Genomic DNA, 18,763 nt, shown 5'->3' with positions numbered 1-18,763 from the left:
TCAGGGTAGACAACAAATACGTGACAGATAAATGCTGACGCAGCTGAATTGTATTTCTAAATGATGCTAGTAGGTTAATATCTTTAGTTATCGGAGATAAATAAATGAACATGTTCAAATGATTACAAAAAGAAAGATAGAAAAGACATGCGGTACATAACTTAAAGCAGAGGTTGCCGTTTCGGGTTTTAAGGATATCCATGCATAAGCACAGGTAAATGAGGGCCTGATTCAGAGATGGTCACAATGTTTTCACAAATGGGTGGTTGTTTTGTAGTGCACATGGGCCCTCATTCCGAGTTGTTCGCTCGCTAGCTGCTTTTAGCAGCATTGCACACGCTAGGCCGCCGCCCTCTGGGAGTGTATCTTAGTTTAGCAGAATAGCGAACGAAAGATTAGCAGAACTGCTATTAAATAATTCCTAGCAGTTTCTGAGTAGCTCCAGACCTACTCCTAGACTGCGATCACCTCAGTCCGTTTAGTTCCTGGTTTGACGTCACAAACACGCCCTGCGTTTGGCCGGCCACTCCCCCGTTTCTCCAGACACTCCTGCGTTTTTAGCTGGCACGCCTGCGTTTTTTAGCACACTCCCTGAAAACGGCCAGTTTCCACCCAGAAACACCCACTTCCTGTCAATCACACTACGATCACTCGAGCGTTGAAAAAACGTTGCTCGAGCTTGTGCAAATCTCCAAAGTTTTGTGTTAAATTACTTAGCACATGCACGCTGCGTACCATGCACATGCGCATTTTTGCCGTTTTTCTCTTGATCACTGCACTGCGAAAATCGGCAGCGAGCGAACAACTCGGAATGACCACCATGGATTGGAGTCGCACAGAGGTCATTCAGGTTCGGTTGGAGGTGCTATCACTGCAGCTTCCTTGGAAATCGCAATGATAGCGCTGTATGGTAATGCAGAAGGAGGCGTTTATTACAAGCATACATCTTCTACTGCTGTAGTGATCTGAGCTCTGTCCTAGGACGCAGCATTGGATCAGAGCACCCACCATTAGATGGCTAGCAGCACCCATGGTGCACGCAATCCTCCTATTGCAGGGGCCAGGAGATCTCTGTCCTACAACGGTGATCCCTGGCCTCTTCCCACCCCCTAAATGGCGGCAACACGCTTCCATTTTTCCAAATGGAGCCCGTCTCTGTCCCCTTCTTGCTCCCGAAACAGCATCAGATCCTCAATAAATGAAAATATGATGCCTTCCTGCATCCTGTGCCACAGGACCCATTCGTGCATGCGCAGATTGGGTCCTGCGCATGTGCAAAATACTGAAAATAGGTACATCACAATAATGGGTGCAGGTGACCTCCACTGTGCATGTGCCATGATGGTCTTGCAACGGTGGTGGCAGTGAAGATTTAATCTCAAAATGATTGACAGTCTGGGACCATTTGTGAGTGGTAACAGGGAGGGTGGCTATAAAAACACAGAACAGTTGTGACTATTTTGGGGGAGTGTGACAGCTTGTTATTGTGATCCTGAATGAGTTAAAATGGCTCCAGCATCTTTGTTCCAACAGCCATTCTGCGAAACCATAGGTTCACTCGGAACTTTGATGATCGACCGATGGTGTGTCTTTGTACATAAGCACGCAGATCTGAGATGAGGATTGTGGACAGATCTCGGTAACTGTGACATTTGCATATATTCGCACAGCTGCATAAGCATGGTGCTTTACCATCATATTTAAAAGTATAATCTCAACACGGTTACAATGCTTTAAATCGCATAACTGGAGCAAATGACACATCACTGTCCTAATAGCATACAAGAAGCCTACAAAAATCTTCCCTCAGGTCATGTCTGGTATGCATGTTTGCTAGATACCAAGAGCCAATGGTGGTCATTCCGAGTTGATTGCACGTAGCAACTTTGTGCTGCTCATGCGATCAACTTGACGCTGCCTATGGGGGGACTGTATTTTAGCATAGCAGGGCTGCGATCGCTTGTGCAGCCCTGCTATGCTAAAAAAGTTTCCTGCAAAACAAGACCAGGGTCAGACCTACTTACCCTGTGTGACAGATCCAGCGACGAAGGTCCCGGGATTAACGTCAGACATCCACCCTCCAAACGCCTAGACACCCCTGCGTTCGGATCTCCATGCAAAGAAAACGGCGAGTAGACGCCCCGGAATGCCTCCCCACTGTCAATCTTCTTGTGATCGCGCCAGCGATCACTTTCTTCTTTGCTGTAGCCGTTGCCTGGCGACGGCCATCGCCGGGCAACGACACGCATGCGCAGTTCTGACCCATTCGCACCGCAGCAAAGAACTGCTGCGTGCGAACTGATTGGAATGACCCCCAATATGCCTTATGCAGCTAAACCCACTGAGCAATGAGGAGGAAGCTTACAAGTATAGTCAAGGGGACCAGATTTGGTAGAATTAATCTTTTAGTTTTTTTCTATATATATAATTTGTATTGAGACATCATGAATCAGTTATACAGCAATACTTTGTATACATTTCTGTCACAGCAAGACATGTACATTATCTAGTAAATGTATCTTTTTTATTGTGATTTTTTCCCCACCTGTTCTAAGAACCAAATAAAGTATTTCAGAAAGGTAATTATAGGAGGGTCAGCCTATTTCCAGGATTTGGTAATTAAGCACTTGGCTGCTGCCAAGATGTGAGAGGCTGGATTACCAGAGTGTGAGTCAGTGTCTGGGATAGGGTGACAAAGTAAGAATGACTATGGGTCCTTTTGTATAGGGCATGGGATATAAGAGGAAATATTGTAAAGACTCGAACTTTGTCCCAAAAGAGGGAGATTATCAGTCACAACCACAATATATGAATAAAGGTACATTTTTTTTTACCACAGCCACACCAGCTTAGGTGGAGGAAGAGGGATACATTTTGTTAAGTCTGTGGGGAGAGGGCAAGGGTACCATCAATAATAAACCTTTTATGTGTTTTCTTTCGTAATGATGGATCCAACTAGATTGCACAGCAGCCCGAACAACTTCCCATGAATCTTCATCCAGGAGTGGGCCTAAGTCTTGTTCAAGTTTGTTAGTGTTAAGACCATGCCTTTGCACAAAGGAGTAGAAGGGCAGGGTTGTTTCAATGGAGATGACACTGGGAGGGCATTCCCAGACAGGAGGGACTCCAAGAAAGTCCTCAGTTGGATGTATTTGTAGAACTTTTGAAACAAAGCAGGAAATCAAGTATGGGACTCTTCAAATAAAAGCGTTGTCCCATGGTTAATCAGACTATAAGCAATCTATTACTAGATTCACATCATCTCTTAGAGAAGGCAGTAGAAAAACCTGGGAGATAGTGTAGATTACACCACAGGGAAAGGATAGCCAAAAATGTGGGAGAAATTGACAGGTGGCACTTATACTGTAGCTCTCCCAGATGCTTACTTAGAAAGCTAAAGTAGGGGAAAGCTTGGTAAGGGAGTGCCTAAGGAGTTTAGATAGATAGCAGACATATGATAGGGAGGTACTATTAAGAAGTGTGGTCTCAATGTCAACCCATGGTAGAAAGTTTGGTGGAGTTGGTGATAGTAGCAGCTACTGTAGGAGCTCAATTACCAGTGTAAAAATGAAATGTGACGATGGAGCCATTTGAAATATGTATGTGATTAGAGGGGGAGCCATTCACCATGAATGTCACAGAGGGGTATGAACAGAGAGCCCAGATACAGGTGAGAAAGTGTCCTGACAAAATGAAGTGGGCTAGAGTTGGCTTAGCGGTGTGGGATAAAGCCAACCTGGTTGTAATGAACTAGGAAAGGCAGAACCAAATTGAGCTGATTAGCATGCCTCTTGGGAAAGAGTTTATCATCATTACTGAGTAAGGAAATAGGGTGATAGCAAACATAGCTGAAAGTATCTTTCCCTTTGTTGCTACAACTATCCAGCAAGAATTGCTAATTTGTTTATGTTTGCGCTGTAGTTACAGGGTATAATATTTATAACACAATAGGGGGATGTACTAAGATTTGAAAAGTGATACATTTCACGGTGATAAAGTACCAGCCAATCAGCTCCTGACAGCCATGTTACAGGCTGGGTTTTAAAAATGACAGGAGCTGGTTGGTTGGTACTTTATCACCGTGCAATTTACTACTTTTCAAGCCTTAGTACCATCTGGCCCTTTAAGAGTAGTTTATCTCTTGAGTAACATAACATTTCTTTGTATTGCCAGGGAACCACAAAATGTTAAAGTTATAATGAAACAGATATGAAGACATAATTTGCACTAAAATGAAAGTTACGTTTTTAAAGGGTTGCTAGTGGCAACAGCCAAGCTAAAGTGTTTTATTCAGATAATGTAATGTTCTCCATATTGTGACTAATTACTTGATGCTTTTGGCCTTTTGCATGTTGTGTTAACCTTTGACTTGAACAGATACAAAGTGATGGAGTAACTATGTTGATTAAAACCGAGGTCACTTCACCCATAGGTTTCGTCACTGCATGGGGAACCAGGGTAGTGTCCTATGTCTCTGCTGTGGTGGCAAAGTACGATCCACACCAATACACAACAACACCACTAGGGATGTTAAATTTATATGATACATTTTACAATGTCAGTGTTCCTTTTGGAGTTCAAGCAATATGCCCATAAGCTGTCAGACATGAGCCAGAGGGGATTCTGTGAAGCCTCTATGCAGTTCCACCAATGAAAAGTAATGTGTACCGCCATCACCAGATGGCATTAACTAGCAGTGTAAATCACTGATCTCTATGAAGTCAGTATCCCTCTTCTCAAATAGGATTCAGTAGTGATAACCTCTTCCTCCAGCAAAAAAAAGCTTAATAAAATGGGATACTGTTGCTTCATAAATAAACCTGCTGCAGTGTGGTTGGGTATGAGAAAACTTAAGGCCTAATTCCACCTGTCAACTGTGTCAAATGTCTAAATCAAATACAGAATAACTAAATTGAAAATTCCAAAGAACAGTTTTGGCAAGTGATTTTTTTGTGCCATTGTAGGCAAGTGAATTTGGATTTAGTTTACCACAACCTAAATCTTACTAAAACCCAATAGGATTAGCCTGAATCTCTGGACAAATCCTGGAATCATTGAGTCCTTATTATTCTAAATATGACATATGAAGACTTTTGGGTATACATGAACACCATTGTATATTGTATCCATAACAGTAGATGGTATTGACAAGATTTAGACGAGTAACTGGGCGATGATTATAGTTTGGAAACTGTTCTTAGAATGGAATTAGTATGTTTTACTGACAGATGGGATGACCGCTGTCAGTATACAGACAGTGGCATCCCGTCTGCCGGAATCCCGGCAGTGAGGCATCAAGTCCCCTCGTGGGCTCGCTTCACTCACCACAGGTTATATTGGATACACGCCACCAACCGAGTGGGAATACCCTGTGGAAGTCGGGATTCTGTCTAGCGGTATTTCAACGGCTGTCAGGATTCCGGCGTCAGTCTCCTGAATGCCAGGATCCTGACAGCCAGTATTTTAACTGCATCCTCTTAGAATCAAGCATGTGGAAAACTTACATACAGTATGTGCTTTACAATTTTTAACAAATTCAGTGCTATTTAACCAATGAAAAAGAAAAATGAATGAAAAAAACCTTTACTGTGCTTGTATGGATTTGTTGTTTATCATTTCTACCTTGCTCTTGTGAAAAACCTCCGCTGAAATTCCAATAACACAAGAGTTTATGAAGTGCATTAAGTGACTGAATCTTGTTTATTAATGAGAAGGTCAGATTTGACAAAAATGTACTTTGTATTAGACAGTTCCATGTAAGTAAAACAGTATATTCCAGTCTGATCTCATTAAACAAATAACACAGTTATGTACTCATGCTGTCAGATTCTGAATAATTCCTAAGTAAAGTCATGTTATGAAGGGTAATAATTATGCTGTAATAACATAATTGAGAAAGGTTTAAACCCAGCCTTACATGGGAAGCTTTTTCTTTAAGTGCATTGCTAACTAACTGGAAAACACTACAGTACATATAATATACATACATACAATATCAGAGGCGTTTCTAGAGAGGAGGGGACCCATGTGCAGACTCCGTATGTGTAGCTGTTACCGCTGCTGTTAGCGCTCTCAGCACTGAGACTATGGCACAGTGCCAGAGTCTACAGCGCATGCCGTCACGCCATTTCTTTGGAGTCCTGCGCATACGCTGTAGACTCGGGCACTGTGCCACAGTCTCTAGTACTCAGTGCGCCAGCAGCGGCGGTGATGGCTACGGGAGAGGAGGAGGCAACACACAGTCACGATGGATGCCGGAAAGGTAAGTATAGAAGAAATGGGTGCAGTGTGTGCGGTGTGGGCTCCCTCTGGACCCAGGGGCCCATGTGCACCGCACATACTGCACCCATTATAGATACGCCAGTGTACAATATGCTTTAACCCACAGCACTCATACATCCGCAGTGCCATTGGTATGTGACCACAATATTTAAATAACGAAATCATACAAACTCAGCAATCACCCAATTACATTACAAACTGTAATTCATCTGAATTCAGGGAATTTTAGTTCCAAAATATTGCACTAGTTTGTTACGCTGACCTGCCCCTTCATGGCCATTCTCTTTTGGTCAGTCCCTGCACCGACTTTCAACAATATGAACATTGCTCTCAGGCATCAGATGATTTTAAATACACAGTATGCTTCTATCATGGGGTTAGGCCCTGTCCCACTCACTTAAAGAGACAGGACCACACCCAAGCATATCCGTTAATGAACACCTGGAGAATATCTGACATCATTTGACTTACATATGGAAAATAGGGGTGCAGGAGAAAGTATGACCACAAAAATGTTTTACAATCTTGACGCCATAGAGGTTGAGTTATTTTCATTGGTTTTAGTGCATTTGTGGTCTCCAGAAAAATGTCTACCTCCTGTACAACTCAGTTGATAATTGAGACATTCTGTAAGGTGGAAGTTAATTCACCTGACACTGATGTGCGAAAGAATCTATTTAACAACTGCTATTTTGCAGAATTAACAAGCCAGGAGTGCTACAGATAGGTACATTATGAGCAATATTTCTGCATAATGGATGCCATTCTCTGTCTACTTTCTATGTCTGTGTCATTATGCAGTCATGATGTCAACATTCAGAATGTTGTCATGGACAAAATGTCAACAGTGAAAATGTTGACAATGACAATGGCAACATTGTCATAATGCTGACATTGTGAATGTTGACAGGCACAAGATTTACAATTCATGCTAGTGTTACATGTAGGATTCGATAAGGGCAAGGGCGTAGCTACTATAGGTGCAGGGAGTGCAGCTGCTATTGGGCCCAGAGCTGAGAGGGGCCACCTTCCCAGTCCACATTACATGGGTTATATGTATTTATTATTCACAGTTTCTTATATTGCGCAGCAAATTCTGTTGCACTTTACAATTGGACACAATGATAAAACAAAACTGGGTAAAAACAGACAGACATAGAGGTAGGAAGGCACTGCTCGCAAGCTTACATTCTATAGGGATCTATTTCACCCTTGGGGCCTGCGATATATATCTAATTATGCCCCTGGACCTGTTCATTTTAATGTGGTATAAAATTAACTTAAGGGCATTATAATGTTTCATAATATGAACTAGGGCACTGTAATGTGGTACAATATGAAGTGGAGGCACTATAGTGTGGCATAATATGACCAGGGTGCACTGTAAAGTGGCATAACATGAACTCAGAGCACTGTAATGTGGCATAATATGAACTGGGGGGCACTGTATGTCATAATGTGAATTAGGGGTATCGTATTGCATAATGTGTACTGGCAGCTCTATAATGTGAATTAGGGCACTACTATGGTTCAGAAAATTAACTAGGGCACTATTATGGGGCATCAAATTAACAACAGCTGCGGAGTAGTGTTTCTCTAGAAGCATTAGGACAGAGGTCCCTTCCAAATGTTGCTTTGGGGCCCACAAAGTTTTGGCTCCACCCCTGGGTAAGGGTTAGGTTTCGGCTTACAGTTAGGATAGGATTAGGGCTCAAATACCTGACAAACACTATGTCAAAATGCTGACTGTAAACATGCACAATGTGTAAATCATTTGTACACATTCTGCATGTCAACATAAAGTGCATGTTGACATTCTGGTGCTGACATTCTGAATGTCAACATGTTGGCCACACACATCTGTGTCAGTGTGTTTATCTGTTTCCCATGATAGTTTGGGACATGGGAGAGGTTGGGGACACAGAGGGTTTAGTATTGGTTTCATGTTTCATTTGTACAGTACTATGGGGGTAATTCCAAGTTGATCGCAGCAGGACATTTTTTAGCTGTTGGGCAAAACCATGTGCACTGCAGGGGAGGCAGATATAACATGTGCAGAGAGAGATAGATTTGGGTGTGGTGAGTTCAATCTGCAATCTAATTTGCAGTGTAAAAATAAAGCAGCCAGTATTTACCCTGCACAGAAACAAAATAACCCACCCAAATCTAACTCTCTCTGCAAATGTTATATCTGCCCCCCCCCCCCTGCAGTGCACATGGTTTTGCCCAACTGCTAAAAAATTTCCTGCTGCGATCAACTTGGAATTCCCCCCTATGCTCTACAATTTCTGATGGCAGCCCTGATACCATGCAGTTGTATGAGTCAAAAATAGAGCAAACCACAGAAAAAAATGCATTTTTTTCTGGAATAAACGCTGTATTGTATTGATAAAGGGCCTAATTCTGATTTTGAAGTAAAGCAAAAAAAAAAAAACCACAGAAAAAAGCAAGTACTGTAACTTTGTGTCTGGAACAAACCATGTTGCACTGCAAGGGGAACAAATACATTTATATTTCTTCTGTGCAGGGTAAATGCTGGCTGCTTTTGCATGTGGCCCGCAAATGTTAGCTTTATTTTTATCCTGCAATTTACATATGAGTTTGTGCAGACACCATTCAATCTAAATCTATCTACACATGTTACTTTTGCCCCACCTATAGTCCATCCCGGTTTTGCCCAGTGCACATTTACTTGCTTTTGAATCGATATCCTTGATATCAGAGCCGCTTGCAGCAAATAAAGGGGGTGTGGCTGCGAATAAAGGGGACGTGGCCTCATGCGATCATTACTACGGGGGCATGCCTAGCATCTCCGGAGATGCTGTGCTGTACTGGGGTGCCCCTGGAGACTGTCTCCCAGCGCTGTCGGCTCCTCTTCTATGACAGGAGCTGGGTGATATAGCAGGCTTCCACACTGCAGCAGCTGGCTCCTGTCACTGCGGTGGAGCCCACAGTTTGGTGTCATCCCTTCCAGGCATAGAAACACAGAAACATAGAATTTGTCGGCAGATAAGAACCACTTGGCCCATCTAGTCTGCCCCTTTTTTTACATTAATTTTTTATCTCTAACCTTATTTGATCCTTATTTCTTTGTAAGGATATCCATATGTCTATCCCATGCATGTTTAAATTGCTCTACTGTCTTAGCCTCTACCACCTCTGATGGGAGGCTATTCCACTTGTCCACTACCCTTTCTGTGAAGTAATTTTTCCTCAAATTTCCCCTAAACCTCCCCCCCTCCAGTCTCAGTGCATGTCCTCGTGTCCTATTGCTTCTCTTCATTTGGAGAATGTTTCCCTCCTGGACTTTGTTAAAACCCTTGATATATTTGAAAGTTTCTATCATGTCTCCCCTTTCCCTTCTCTGCTCCAAACTACACATATTGAGATTTCTTAGTCTTTCTGGGTATGTTTTGTGATGCAGGCCATGCACCATTTTAGTTGCCCTCCTTTGTACAGTTTCTAATGTAATAATATTCTTTTGAAGATACGGCCTCCAGAATTGAACACAGTATTCTAGATGAGGCCGTACCAATGACCTATACAGTGGCATTATTACTTCTTTCTTTCTGCTGCTGATTCCTCTCCCAATGCAGCCAAGCACCTGACTAGCCTTCTTCATTGCTTTGCTACATTGCTTACCTGCCATTATGTCACCTGAAATAGTGACTCCTAGATCCCTTTCTTCCTCAGAAGTTTCCAGTATAATGCCATTAATACTATATTTAGCCTTTGGATTTTTGAGACCCAAGTGCATAATTTTGCATTTTTTGGCATTAAACTGTAATTGCCACACTCTTGACCATTCCTCTAGTCTACCTAGATCCTCAATCATTTGTTTTACCCCAGCTGGTGTGTCTACCCTGTTGCATACCTTTGTGTCATCTGCAAAAAAGGCATACTTTCCCTTTAATGCCATTTGCAATGTCACCAATAAAGATATTAAAAAGCACTGGTCCAAGTACAGATCCCTGGGGTACTCCACTGGTAACATTTTCCTCCTGTGAATGCACTCCATTTACCACAACTCTCTGTTTTCTATCCTTCAACCAAGATCTTATCCATTCAATAATCCTAATATCCAATCCCAAACTTTCAACTTTATTTAGCAGTCTGCGATTTGTAACAGCCTTACTAAAGTCTAGATAAGCTATATCCACGGCTCCACCTTTATCCATCACTTTAGTCACACAGTCAAAAAAGTCAATAAGATTTGTTTGACATGATCTCCCCCCAGTGAATCCATGCTGTTTGGGATCCTATAAATTGCTGGATTTGAGATAATCTACAACTCTTTCTTTTAAGAGTGTTTCCATCAATTTCCCTACTACTGATGTAAGACTCACTGGTCTGTAGTTGTTTGCCTCTTCCTTGCTTCCACGTTTGTGCAGTGGGACTACGTTTGCTCTTTTCCAGTCCTCTGGAATTACTCCTGTAGCTAATTACTGGTTGAATAATTCTGTCAATGGTGCTACCAGCACCTCTTTAAGTTCTTTTAGTATCCTTGAATGTATCCCATCTGGCCCCATAGATTTGTCCACTTTCAGCTTTGAGAGTTCTGTTAGGACCTTCTCCTCTGTAAATGTACTTGTTTCATTTTCCTGAATATCCCTGCAACTTAACTGTGGCCCCTTCCCCTCTATTTCAGTAGTGCGGGTGCGGGCCGCACCCGTCTTGTGACGCCACTGTACGTACACATACTGACTAGTGCATGTTTGCTACCCGTATTCAGTTTTGAACAAGTTTAATCTGAGAAAATGCTGAAACATCCCAAATAAGATAGCTGGGAGGAATAAAGAGAACTGAGCTAGGACTGGGAAGAGAGGTCAGAGGTTGTGAGTAAATTTGAACATCATCAGCATAAAGGTGGTTTAGGAGACTGAAGGAACTGATGAGTTTACTGGGTTTTGATATGTGAGGTTGACAGTACATCTACAGTAAGTATGTCAACCTCACAATGCCAGCTGTAGATGTTAAAACTTTAAACATGCTACATATTGGCATGTGTTTTAAAGTGAGAATGGCATGTATTAGAGTGGGGAGTAGATAGGGAGAGCATTGTTGGGGAAGGGGGAAAGGTACTGTAAGAGCGAGGACTGGGTGGCATGGAGAGAAAGTGGAAAGGAATGTGTCAGTACAGTATGGCAAATAAGAGAAGGGGAAGGAATATAAGTTCACTAATGACTGAGAATTGAGAATATGCTTTATTGAGTTGTTTGTATATTAAGGGCCTAATTCAGTTAGGATTGCAGTTGTGCTTTGCAAAAGCAATCCTTTGCAATGCAAATGCAGGAGGAGGTGCATACCACCTCCTTTTCTGCATGTTCGATGCAATTGCATGTGTGATGAACATCGCGACCATCAATTGCGATGTTCACCTCCAACGGCAGGGTGAGTAAGGCTGAACATACTCAGGCTTGCTGTCGCAGTGTAGCTTGCGAGGCCAAGGAAACTGTGTATGCGACGCAGTCCTTGGCCTCGCCACTTCCGGAAACTGGGGCAACACGCGCTGGTTTTACCCAAGGCTGGCCGCCACCACCACCTCTGTACCGCCTTCTGAATGCCTTTGCTTGTCAATCAGGCAGAGGTGTTCACATCTCTGCAATGCGATCGCAGAAACCGTTCTGCACATGTGCAGAACGGGTCCGTCGCGTGCGCAGTTTCCTGACCATCGGGATACTGCAATAATGATCCCATTAGCGATCCTTACTGAATTAGGCCCAACGTTATTTATGACAGCAGACAATGGAGTGGCAGCAGATGAGGAATAAATAACGGGAGTGCTTGTAGATTAAATTAAGCAGAGCCATAAATACCAAGCAGGCTAACTAAAGATAAAGCATAAGGTGTGGCTATAATAATATATATATAAAGAATAAAATAAGGCAGTAAAACACAGTTAAAGCATACACAACAATAAAATGATGTGGCAGAAATACGCAGTATTATATACTTTAGAGCAGAGCTGGCCAAACCAGTCCTCGAGATCTACCAACAGTTCACATTTTCCAGACCACCTGGCCGGTGCACAGGTGCAGTCATTACTAATTAAGATGTGGTGCATTCATTCCTAACTGACAATTCTACAGATCTCCAGGAGGCCTGGAAAACATGAACTGTTGGTAGATCTCGAGGACCGGTTTGGCCAGCCCTGCTTTAGAGTAATACATTCAAAATGAGAATAGAGGAATGTAAACTACAGATGTGTCCTCTTACATACTTGCTGCAGGCACACTAAACAGCCTTTTGAATTTGTGCCATGCCGTGGCGGGACTCAGTAGCGCCAAGCGTCTTTTTTGTGTTTTTAGGAAATGCGTCTTGGATGCAAAGTTATGTCATAGGACACACTGCTGATTAAAATGATATGCAGCATGCCTATATGCTGTGTGTAATTGCGGCTCTATCTGCATCCGAAATGCCACGTTACAGCATTTGAGGTCAGCAGAGCATTTTATATGCAAATACAGTCACAGTCACACACAGAATATAGGAGGTAATTCTGAGTTGATCGCAGCAGGAACTTTGTTAGAAGATGGGCAAAACCATGTGCACTGCAGGGGAGGCAGATATAACATGTGCAGAGAGCAGTGGCGGAACTGTGGAAGGCAGTGGAGTCAGCTGCCGCCGGGCTCCTGACCACAAGGGGGCATATCTCCTCCACTGTCTCCCGCTGCCTGAGGATCGCTCGCTGCTATTGCAGACGGAGGAGCTGTCTCGGTGACACGGAAGTTGCCTCCTGTGTATACAGAGAGATGGCACTGGCTGCAGCTAGGGGAAGCTCCAGAGCGCAGCTCCTCCCGGGCCCTTCTAGTTAAGCAAGCCAGCTGAGGGAAGCTCAGAGCTCTCTGCTCTTCGGTCAGCCTGATGATAGCCAAAGGTAGGCACTGTGGGGGGGGTGGGGGGTGAATGATATGTGTGTGTAAGTGAGAGGCATGTGTGCAAGTGAGAGGCATGTGTGTGTGTGTTTGTAAGTAAGAGGCATGTGTGTGTGTAAGTGAGAGTCATGTGTGTGTGTCAGTGAGAGGCATGTGTGTGTGTGAGAGGCATGTGTGTGTATGTAAGTGAGAGGCGTGTGTGTGTGTAAGTGAGAGGCATGTGTGTGTGTGTGTGTGTGTGTGTGTGTGTAAGTAAGAGGCATGTGTGTGTGTAAGTGAGAGTCATGTGTGTGTGTCAGTGAGAGGCATGTGTGTGTGTGTGAGAGGCATGTGTGTGTATGTAAGTGAGAGGCGTGTGTGTGTGTAAGTGAGAGGCATGTGTGTGAGAGGTGTGTTTGTGTGTAAGTGAGAGGTATGTGTGTGAGAGGCAATGATTAAAGGAGGCATTTGAGCATTTCTACAGGACTATGTACAGAGCACACACCTGGTCTGGGTACACTATACCTTATAAATATATGGAGGGGTGTCCGTTCTGAATGTGTGCGTGTGTGTGTGTGTGTGTGTGTGTGTGAGAGAGGCATGTGTGTGTGTGTAAGTGAAAGGCATGTGTGTGTTTAAGTGAAAGCGGCGTGTGTGTGTTTTTAAGTGAAGGAGGCATGTGTGTGTGTGTGAAAGCGGCATGTGTGTTTTTAAGTGAAGGAGGCAAGTGTGTGTGTGTGTGTGTGTGTGTGAAAGCGGCGTGTGTGTGATTAAGTGAATGAGGCGTTTGTGTGTTTTTTTTTATATCTAGTGTTCACGATAGGTGTCTTTCACAGGGTGCTGCGCCCTGCCCCTTTTTTAGACAGCTGAATCCCCTCCTGTCTGTTTTTGTGCGCCCTGCCACCCCGCCGTTTGCTGCCTGCCGGACCCCGCCACGCCGCCGGACCCAGCTGTGCGCCGCTGGACCCGGTAAGCACGAGAGTCCCCCTGGGCTAAATTAACCTTGTAAGTACCTTGCAGCTGTAAACTTCAATCTCAGTGCTCTCTACCTGGTGCAATGTTTCTCAGTGCTCTCTACCTGGTGCAGTGTGTCTCAGTGCTCTCTACCTGGTGCAATGTGCCTCAGTGCTCTCTACCTGGTGCAGTGTGCCACAGTGTTCTCTACCTGGTGCAGTGTGCCTCAGTGCTCTCTACCTGGTGCAGTGTGTCTCAGTGCTCTCTACCTGGTGCAGTGTGCCTCAGTGCTCTCTACCTGGTGCAGTGTGTCTCAGTGCTCTGCCTAGTGCAATGTGAATAACATGCTCTATCTGGCGCAATATGTATAGCGTGCTCTATCTGTCGCAGTGTGTATAGGAGGCTCTACCTCTACCTGGTGCAATGTGTATTAGGTGCACTACTGTGTGGTGTAATGTGAATTGCCACTATTATGTGGCCACGCCCCTTCCCCACGAAACAACGCCCCTAAATTTTTGTAAACTGTCCATGTTTTGGCCTATAGAAATGGGAGCACCAAGCATTATAGTATGTACCTAAGTTTGCCCAACTAACTTAAAAATGTGCCCTCCCGAATGGAAAAATGTGCCCTCCCCATGATCAGCACCCTGCTCTAAAAAATTCCTAGAGTGAACTCTAATTATATCGGCACACCGCTGCGCCAAAGCATCTCCATCGAGACCTGCTGGCGGGTGAGGAAGCACTGTAGTTGTACTATAATGGTATGCTAGTGTCTGTTTTATTGTAATGACTGACTTGGAGTACTATTGGGAAAGGTACCTGAGCACGCTGCTACTGTTCACCCTTAGTGCCGGATAGCTACATATGGTATGTGTGTGTATATGTAGGGGGGCACCAACATTTATCATGCCTCCGGGCGACTGGGACGAACTTACGCCACTGGCAGAGAGAGTTAGATTTGGATGGGGTGTGTTCAATCTGTAATCTATATTGCAGTGTAAAAATAAAGCAACCAGTATTTACCCTGCACAGAAACAAAATAACCCACCCAAATCTAACTCTCTCTGCACATATTATTATCTGCCTCCCCTGCAGTGCACATGGTTTTGCCCAACTACTAACAAAGTTCCTGCTGCGATCAACTCAGATTTATCCCCATAGGCATGCTGCATATCATTTCAATCAGCAGAAGCTACTTGTACAGTATGTCCTAGTACATTACTTTGCGACTAAGATGCATTTTATGTAAAAAAATGCAATAAAAGACACACAGAGTTACAGAGTCACACGGCACTCACGTGTTCTCTGTAACGCGACTTGTAGTACACAGAGCAAAGATGTAAGAGAACACATCTGTACCATAGGTTGTACCATTAAATAATTGAGAAGGAACTACCAGCAATGGGGCAACTTGCAAGGCAATTAGGTCAAGTCCAGGGACAAGGAACAAGAACTAGGTCAAGGGGCTAGGATCAAAACCAATCAGGGGAATGGAGAGAGTATATCGTCTGTGGGGATCCCTGAGGCTGGTTAAAAGAAAATCAGCACATGACTGTATGCAGGACACAGGAGTGGGGTTCAGGCACATTCAGGATGAATTTTGGGGAGCTATGTACCAAGCCAGGATGCAGAGAGTCAAGCAGGAGTCATGGGAATGCTGGAGGTGGCACCTCAGCTAGTGACCATTGACCAGTGTTTACTCATGGAAGTCAACATGAATGTAAACAGGGTGATGATGCAAATTTGGAGGTGGGTGTGGGGAAGATAGTAGGTGCAAAGTCTGTAGCAGTAGCAGGTAGAGGTCTGTGAAGATGTGATGAAGAGGAGGTCAGCAGAGCAGTGCCAGTTGGACAAAAGGGACAGTGGTTATCAGGTCGATGCCACTTTCTAAAATGGAAGCAGTGGTCCAGGACAGTATGGATGTAAGGTGGTCTGTGTGCAAATCAGTAAAAGTCTCAGTAAGGGCCCTGGAAGCAAAACCATTGAGATAATTACTCTGCAGGCAGACAGCACCTAGACTAGTCTGCAAGGTATCGGCAGAGATCACAACAGGAACATGCACATCAAAAAATTGGAGCAACATGCTGGAAGTGAGCATAACCTTGAGACAAAAAATAGTAGGATGGAACTCCAACCAATACCATTTAACATCGTGGTGCAAATTGGTGGAGGGGGCTGTGATCTGACTGTAGTGTGACAGAAATTTTGACATGTAGTTGGTCAGACCCAAAAAGTGCTGAAGACTCAACTTATCTGTGGGCAAATGAATGTGTTGGATAGCCTATGTCTTGGTAGAATCTGGCTTAATATCTTCTGAGGAGATGACCAACCTACAGGATCTCAAAAACACTGAAATGATATTAGTCAGGGTTTAACTGCATGTTGAATTCACATATTCTTTGAAGGACTGGTGGAGGCACATGTTGTATCTTCCATGGTGCGGCCTCAAATGAGGAGGTCATCCACAATGATCTCACAAGAGTATCCTTTGAAGAGATTAGTCAAGCAATTTTGGAATATGTCTCTGCCAGTACATATGCCATACGGTATTCGGAGAAAGGAGTTACTGTCCACAGGAGTCATGAGCATGGTGAGCATGGATGATATCTTGTACAATGTGATCTGCCAGAATTCACATTTGACATCCAGAGTGGTAACTTTCTTTGCATTTTACTTATCAGCTATTATTAGCTCCACAGTCCTGAGAGGCTGATGTGGTCTCATCATAGCATTGCTCAGATACACAGAGTCAATACGTACCGAACCACCTTTTGTTACTGCAGCAGGTTGCATCCATAGCAGAAACCCACAGGGTGGCTGCTATCATTGTAGCAATGTCATGTGATTTAACTCTGCTGTCACTTTGTCTTCCATGGCCAGAGGCACAGGACTTGGAGCACATACTGTGGGAGAAACTTGTCTCGCCTAAACACATGATAGGTGATTGGCAATTTTCCAGTGGTATTACAACTGAACTCATTAGCAAAGTCTTTTCATTCTGCAACATCCTGTTTAACAATATGCATATCATAACATAAAATAATTAAGCCCAGTTTTATGCCATCTGGTAGACCTAGGAGTGGTATGACATTACTGTCCACTGTATGAAATTGCAGCTAGAAATTTGAAGATTGCAAAAAGTAATCAGGTTATTTATAACGAATTCTTAACATTAATTTTTCGACCCCGCAGGAATGAATGTGCCATCGTACAATAACCAAACTTCATCAAGAAGCATAACTTCATAAAACCACTGTAAGGTAACATTACTTCGTGAATACCCTACATACAATACCATTCACATACCATAGGTCCATAAAGACTTGTCCTTGTAAAGATTGGGGATGTACTAACCTTAAAAGTACAGGCAAACCTCCAGAAACTGCAGTTTTCAGAGGTTTGTCACAATTTTCTTATGCAAAAAAGTGGTCCACCGGCAGTGCAGTGTTTATAGAATTCTGTTGTGCAGCACTGGTCTGGTAGGAACCAAGCTCAATAAAGAAGCCTGTGGGAATCTTTATGCAGAGTTTCCCTGAGAGGGCTGCATTTGGCATTTCTATAATGGATGCAATGTGTGTGGTGCATGCGGGCCCCTGGATCCAGGAGGGGCCACACTGCACACATTGCACTCATATTTTAATACTTACCTTTTCGGAGTCCAGTGTCGGACACTGCAGACACATTGAAAATCGCTGCCAAAATGGCCACCGCGCTTGCGCAGTAGTGATTTTGGTCTCCGGAATATGGTGGGCATAATGTTGCCAGAGACCTGCATATGCGCAGTAGACTTTGGCACAATGCCGGAGACTACTGCGCTGTACAGACGAGGGGGACCACCCAGAGTCTACATCGGGGCCCCCTTCCTCTGTTAAAAGTAAAACTCCCCTTGGGTGCTGTCATAGTCCTCTGTCCCATGGGACAGCTCTTATCAGAAAAGCGTCCCCTTGCATAATTATTTGTGCATACTCCATAAATAAACACCGATATGCATGTGATGAGAGGCAGGATGTATCATATTGAAAATATGATATTGTACATTATACATCCCGCACTGGATCAGTTCACTTCCATTCCATATGTGCATATAGCCTATTGAATATTTGTGTGTGCGCACATTACCAAAATAAACCTCACAAGTTATACTCAATCTACAGTTATTTCTGCATGACTGAAAGGACCAGATATAGCTTTAACACAACAGGTAACATTTATGAATGCAATGTAATAATAAAATAAATATACACATACATTGTTTGTATAGCAAATATGCTTTTGTTAACATATTACAAAAAAACAATGGTTTGACTTTGAGTGTGAAGACTGCAACTGTAAAATGCTATTGCTTAAAATGTATTTTTAGCATATGCTGTATGTTGCACATTTATAAAATCTGTTAATACAGACCATTAATGTTTGTTGAAAGGATGTCAGATTATACTGTATTTATCCCCACACAACTTCTTCCTTATTAGCCCTGCCTGTATAAACAGGGAAGATGTCTCTGTCTTGTGATTTATTGAACATTGTATACATTATTTAAATACTGAAACACCCAGTTATATGTCAGATCAATACATATTATTTCCAAGTTTTTGTCAGCATCCAGCAATTGCAGAATCTGGAGCTTAAAAAGGAAGCAAGCTGCAATTTAGAGTGAATGATAAATCAGAGAA

This window comes from Pseudophryne corroboree, chromosome 1 (genome assembly GCF_028390025.1).
Source record: "Pseudophryne corroboree isolate aPseCor3 chromosome 1, aPseCor3.hap2, whole genome shotgun sequence".
Classification (NCBI taxonomy): Eukaryota; Metazoa; Chordata; class Amphibia; order Anura; family Myobatrachidae; genus Pseudophryne; species Pseudophryne corroboree.
This window is presented reverse-complemented; position numbering follows the sequence as displayed.